This window comes from Chrysochloris asiatica, unplaced genomic scaffold (genome assembly GCF_000296735.1).
Source record: "Chrysochloris asiatica unplaced genomic scaffold, ChrAsi1.0 scaffold00011, whole genome shotgun sequence".
Lineage (NCBI taxonomy): Eukaryota > Metazoa > Chordata > Mammalia > Afrosoricida > Chrysochloridae > Chrysochloris > Chrysochloris asiatica.
In genome coordinates, this window is record NW_006408529.1 from 21931944 (window position 1) to 21939563 (window position 7620).

Genomic DNA, 7620 nt, shown 5'->3' on the forward strand with positions numbered 1-7620 from the left:
ATCACTAGCCATTAGAGAGACACAGGAAAAATAACAATGAGATATCATCTCATACCAGCAGTAACAGCAAAGATAAAAAAAAGTAGAGGACAATAAATGCTGGTGGGGATGTGGAGAGTCTGGGACACTCCTGCATTGTTGGTGGGATTGCAAAATGGTCCAACCTCTGTAGAAAACAATATGGCACTTCCTCCGAATCTTGAAAATAGAAATACCTTATGATCCAGAAATCCCTCTACTTGTTATTTACCACAGGAAATACGATCCATAACATGAGTAGATATATGCACACCAATGTTCATAGCAGCACTATTTACAATATCAAAAAATGTAGAGAGCCTTAGTGCCCATCAACTGAAGAATGGATGAACAAACTATGGTACATACACACAATGGAATATTATGCTACCTTGAAGAATAAGAAGGAAACTGCAAGCCACCACATAGCATGGATGAACCTTGAGGACATTATGCTGAGTGAAATTAGTCAGTCATATAAGGAGAAATACTGCATAGGACCACTACTGTATAAAAGTAAGAAAAATAACCCATATTAAAGGTTCTTTGTTGGTTACCGGGATGGGGGTGTTGAGGGGAGGGAGGGGAAGGTGGAACAGAGGGTAGGGAATAGACACAGGAGAGTTTTGGTGCTAGGGAGGGGGGCAATACATAAGAAGGTGGATGGGAATGGTTAAACAAAGCATATGGGAAAATATTAGGCAGATTTGCATGGGCTAAGTGGGACAGAGGTAAATAATGAAGTATGTACATCCTTGGAAAAACGGCTCTGGGATACAGGGATTGAGTTATGGTTAGAATGGGGAAGAGGGGGGAAATAATGTTAGGATGCTTGGCTGTATTTTGAATCTTGGTTTCCTTGGCTTATGTTTATAAACTAGACACTTGAATGAGAGAGAAAGGAATAGCCAGAAAGATCACCATAGAAAGCTTTTAAGTCCATCTTCTGCCTATAACTGATTGGAATACCTTAATTGGGGCTACAACGTGCCCAGTGAGGGAGGCTTCCTGTGGAGCCTCTGCATTGCATAAGACCATAGGTGGAATCCTGAACAGTATCCAGAATCTTCTGCGGTGGGAAATTTCCACTTGAAAGGACAAGCTGACCAGCCTTGAGAAGCTATAAGAGCAGAATATTCTTCTTAAAAGAAAGACTGACAGGAAAAGTACAAAACATTACAGGCAGTCTGACTGAGTACTACAAGAACAAGCAAGTTGCTCACCCAGGAGACATCAAGGCAAGTGGTCGGATCCCCTCAGGGAAAACCCCCTTCCAAGACTAAGACTCAATGGGAATACATGCTCTGATTGGTGACCACATTCGTCACCGGTAAGGGGAAGTGAGGGAAAAACTGCAATGAAGCTGCGAGTTATGCTCTACAATGTTCAATAGATTCCTGTGAACCTTGGTGGAGATGTGGTTGGCTAGCAGTGTGGCAAGACCTGGGGACTCTTGGGACTAGAGTCAGTGACATAGCCACAGAGGACTAGAGTGGAGAGTGAAGCATCCAGCTGACAAGAAGAGAGGGCATATGCATAAGAACACCCACACTTGCAGATAATACCCACTTGACCTGGCTTCAGTGACTGGATGATCAGAGCTCAACTACAAGAAGAAAGAAGAGGAAAAAAATGGTAATCTGATACATTTTGATGAACTTGACCTATACCTATGGATGCAGTAGCTTAAAAGAGGAACAAAACAAATCTTTACAGCAAGGATCATTCTCATACCCTCCACACACAGAGTAAACAGGGATGGACAACTTGGACATTGGCTACCCAAAATGATTGGTGGTGGTGGTGGTGGTGGTGGTGGTGGGAGCTACAAAAGCATAAGTGACTGGCTTACAAGCTTTCAAGAGGGAGCCTAGATCCAGAGGGCATGGAGGAAGGTAGAATCTCCACTAAGTAGTATCCAATCTGTCATGGCTGGGCTGATGAAAGGAGATGCAGATAGGTCTCTTGTGACACAAAAGTGAACAATTGTTATCAGGACTGATTGTGAGGGTTGGAAATGTAAAAATAGACGTTTTGTAGCAAAAGGAGGGGAGTCATTGACTTTGCAGTCTAGGAGCGGAGGGCCCTGGAACCATCAAGGGAGAATAGCGGAGCGTGGGATGCTACCCTGAGAAACAATCATGCCGGGGATGTAGGCAGACACAATGACATGGAAATATAGAGAGGCTGGGGACTCTAGACCCAGAGAGGGAGAGGGGCTGTGTGCTGATGACTGGGTGGCTGACTTGCAGCGTATATCCTTTGGTTGTTTGATGATGCCTGGAGGGAATTGTAACCATGGCACTGAAACGATATACAATAGGATGAATGTAAAGCTCAGATTCTCCCATATAAATTATCACATAATTCACAATGAAACATTAACAAAATTTACAGCATTGGAAACTATGGGGCAGTTCTACTTGGTTCTATAGAGTACTTTGAATTCTGAATTCAACTTATGACAATGGTTTGAAAGGTGTGTATGAATGTGTCAAGTGAATGGAATCTATACTATAAAGAATAAATTTCACAGACAAAAAAATATAATTGAAGCACTCTGCAATATTATTATTATAGCCCACATACAACAGTAAGTGGCAGAAAATAAAAAAAATTGTGTTGGTATTATTTATACAAAATAGTTTCTACCCTGGCATAGTATATATAACTTGAATTTACTTAGTGCCTCCTAGTGCACTATGTAATAAATGATGGAATTACATCAATTAAAATTATATTTGGCAAATGCCAAGTTAATTTTGGAATCATCTTCAATAACCACATACAGTTAAATACTGTTGCATGCCTTTCTAGTGAATAATGTTCATAGCCCAGTTGAACACTTTAAAAGTTTAAAACTTGACCTTATCTAGAATAAGTAAATAAAAATTTAACATTGTAAATTTTTAATTATAAAAGTACAGTCAAGGCTATAAAAATACTGAATTTCTCATGAAATCATGGCTTTAATATGAAATAAAGTAAATGTTTTCCATTCAAAATATCTGTGCTAGATCCAATTAAGCATGAGCACATGCTTATTGGCCACAGACGCATTTCAGAAACATTCATCTTTACTTCTCTATTTATCTCCTAAGAATATTCCCATTTGTAAATTCATGCTGAATTTTCCCATTGGGAGCATTATGGATATGGGTGCATATAGGTATACTTCTGTAGCTTTATGAGCACATGTTATTGTCTCAGTATGTGTGCATGTGTGAGTATAAACTCTTATGTTGAAGATTAAAAAAATTTTTTACTAGATTAAGAAAAAACATTTTTGCAGAATTTAAATATAATAGATTTTTTTTTCACAAACTGAAGTCTTTGTCTTTGAATCCTTGAGTGTTAAAGTATGTTTGACAGTACGTGGGCATTCCTACCATCAAAAGGGAAATCTAAGGTTCTTCTGGAAGTAAAGCATTTTGCATTTGTTTGTTTTTAATCAACACTGTATTTAGAAGTGATGTTATATGCCTTCCAATTCTTACTCATAAAAGGCTAGTCTGTTTCTATCTGGTCTTTACTATGATGTAATTTGTGGTTACGAATCGGGCTGTGAACAGTAAGGTCAGCAGTTCGAAACTACCAACTGTTCCGCAGGAGAAAGATGAGGCATTCTGCTCCCGTAAAGATTTACAGCCTTGGAAACCCTGTACAGGGTCGCTATGAGTCAGAACTGACTCCATGGCACATAACAACAACAACAACAACTTTGGGACTATGATACTTTATAAAACCTGAACTAGTGCAACTCCATGGCGCATAACCACTACCATCAGTCCTTGGAGAGAATCTGTTTGGAGAAGCACTGAGAAGATATGAGAAAACTTCATTAAAATCTTGTAAATGACTTCCATCCTCCTTGTCATATCACAATCTGTTTCTATCTATAGAATGATCCTCCAATCTCCCAGACCCTTTTTGTAGATTTCAACACATATACCCACATATGCACATGGGTTCTATATGCTTATCTTCTTTGAATTTCTAGTAATTTCGTAATGGATATTCGGAATTGTAATATTTTTAGGTGTTTGTTGTTCTTCTTTGAATATTCATAAGCTTTCGTGGCAGGGAACAATAAACAATGTGGTCTGATTTATCCTTTTCAAGAGTTTTCAATATTTTATTAATTTTGATTAGGGCTAGTTTAACATTTCTTTTCTTAGATGACACTTCCTGAGATCTTTTCTAATGTTCTGTTGAGCAAGGTCTCTGAATTCTGGATGGCAAATACTTGAATGCATTGTACCTTATATGCACTTATTGGGAGATCTACAATTTTTTAAAATTACTTCTTTCACAATCATTGCACCAACTTCACAATCATTGCTAAGCCCATTATTATTGCCATTGTGCCAATCCATCTCATTGGGGGTCTTCCTCTTCTTGGCTGACCCACCATTTTATTAAGCATGATATCCTTCTCCAGGGACTGGACACTCCTGATAATATGATAGAAATAGAGAAGGTAAAATATGGCCATTCTGGCTTCTAATGAACATTCTGGCTGTATTTCTTCCAACATAGATTTGTTTGTTCATTTGGTGGTCCATGGGACTTGCACTGTTCTCCTTCAACCCCATGACTCAAATCATTATTCTATGATCTTTCTTATTCATTATCCAATCTTCACATTCATATGAGTTATTGAAAATACCAAAGTTTACATCAGGTGCACCTTTGTCCTCAAACTGCAGCAGATTTGCCTAATGCAATATTTTCTTTGATTTCTTGACTACTGCTTCCAAGAATGTTGATGGTTGATCCAAGCAAAATGAAGTCCTTGAGAACTTCAATCTTTTCTCCATTTATCTTGATGTTATTTACTGGTTCAGTGATGAGGATTTTTTTTTTTTTCTTTAGATTTAGGTGCAACCCATAGTGAAGGTTGTGGTCTTTGATCTTCATCAGTAAGTATTGTAAGTACTCTTCACCTTCAGCAAGTAAAATATCATCTGCACATCACAGATTGTTAATGAGTCTTCCCCCAACTCTAATGCCACATTCTTCATCATATTATCCAGCTTCTTGGATTATTTGCTCAGCATACAGATTGAATATATATGGTAAAAGTATACAATCCTGGTTCACTCACTTCCTGATTTTAAATCATTCAGTGTTCCCTTGTTTTATTGGAACAGCTGACTCTTGGTCTATGTACAGGTTCCTCATGAGCATGAGTAAGTGTTCTGGAATATTTTTTCTCTGCAATGTTATCCATAACTTGTCTTGGTTCACACAATTGAAAGCCTTTATACAAAGTCAATAGAGCACAGGTAAAACATCTTTTAATACTCTCTGTTTTCAGACAATATCCATCTGATATCAGAAATCATATCCCTCATTCCATGTCCTCGTCTGAATTTGACTTGAACCTCTGGCAATTCCCTGTCAATGTACTGTTGTAGCTGGTTTTGAATTACCTTTAGCAAAATTTTACATGCATGTGATGTTAATGATATTGTCTGAAGATTTCTGCACCCAGTTTGGTCACATCACTTTGTCAGGTAGTTATCTTCCTAATTTCTTGGCATAGATGAGGAAGTGCCTCCATTGCTGCAACAGTTTGTTGAAAGATTTCAGTTTGTATTCCATCAATTCCCAGAGCCTTGGTCTTTGCCAGTTTCTTCAGGGCACATTGGAATTCTTGCTTCAGTATCAATGGCTTTTGATCATATTCTACTTCTTGAAATAGCTGAAAATCAAAATTTTCTTTTTGGTACACTGACTCTGTGTATTCCTTCCATCTTCTTTTAATGCTTTCTGTAACATTAAATATTTTGCACATAGAATCCATCAATATTGCAAGTCCAAGCTTGAATTTTTATTCCAGTTCCCTCAGCTTGAGAAATACTGAGTGAATCCTTCCCTTTTGATTTTCTAATGCCAAATCTTTGCACATTTGTTTATATATTTGATTCTATCTTCTCAAGCTGTGCACTGAAATTTTCCATTCAGCTCTTTTACCTCCCTATTTTTTTCCATTTACTTAGCCTCTCTGTGCCGGAGAACAAGTTTTGGACTCTCATCTGACATACATTTTGGTCTTTGTCTCATTTGTTTCTTCTTAATGAGCTATTGCTTTCATCCTGTATGATGTTCTTGATATCATCCCACAACTCTCTGGTCTTTAAATCTGTTCTTGAGATGATCTCAAAATTTAGGTGGGAGATGTTCAAGGTCATAGCTTGACTCTCCTGGACTTGTTTTAATTTTATTCAGCTTCAACTTGAACTTGAATATGAGTAATTTATGGTCTGGGCCACAATCTGCACCTGGTCTTCTTTTGACTGATGATATGGAAGTTTTCCACCATCCATTCCACAGATGAAGTCAATTTGACTTCTGTGTAGTCCATCTGGTGAGGCCCATGTGTATAGTCATCTTTTATGTTGTTTTAAAAGGTATTTACAATGAAGACATCATTAATTTTTCAAAATGCTATCATGCATTCCACACCATTTCTATTTCCATATTTTCCAGTCACTGATCTTTCCTCTTTGCTTCCGACCTTTGCATTCCAGTCACCAATAATTATGAATGCATCTTGATTGTATATTTTTATTGATTGTATGTTTTTATTTATTGTTCTTGTTTGGTGCCATCTAGGCATCTCTGTCATGTAGCTCTGTTCTGAGCACAACAGAACAAATGACTACCTAGTACCAAATTGTTATACTTGAACTCATTACTGTGCTAATGCATGTCATTGGGAGTCTTCTTGTTTTCTAACTTTCCATTTTTCCATGTATGATGTCCTTCTTCAGGGACTGGCCCTCCTGATAAAATGTCTGAAATATAGAGATGAAGTCTTGCTGTCCTGACTTCTAAGAGACATTCTGGCTGTACTTGTACTAACATAGATTTGTTTGTTCTTCTGGCAGTCATGGTACTTTAAATATTCATCTCCAGCACCATGACTGAAATGCATCAATGATTCTACAGTTTTACATATTCATTGTGCAACTTTCATATGTATCTGAGGCCACTGAAAATATCACGACATGGATAAGACTCACCCTAGTCCTCAAACTGATATATAAGCTAGTATAATGGTCCATTGCAACAGATTTGCCTTCATTTGTTTTCTTAATTGTTGCATCCATGAGTGTTGATTGTGAATCCAAGTGCAATGACACGCTTCACAATTTCCTTCTCCATTGCTCACTGTATTATTATATTGGTCCCCTTGTGAGGGTTTTTGCTTTTTTCACTATGAAGTTCAGTCTATACATATGGCTATTATCTTTGACCTTAATCAGTAAGTTGTTTAAATCCTCTTCACTTCCCATAGACAAGATTGCATCATCTGGATATCACAGGTGGTTAATGAGTGTTCCTGATGCCACATTCTTCTCTATATAATATATTTTCTTGGATTATTTGTTCAGTATACAGATTGAATATAGTGAAAGGACACAATACTAACGGACACCTTTCCTGATGTTAAACCATTCAGTGACAACATTGTTTTCATCAACAAATGTCTTAGTATAGGTACCTGTAACTCATTGGAACAACTAAGTGTTCCTGGACACCCATTCTTGGCAAAGGTATGTGTAACTCATCATGATACACACAGTTGAATGC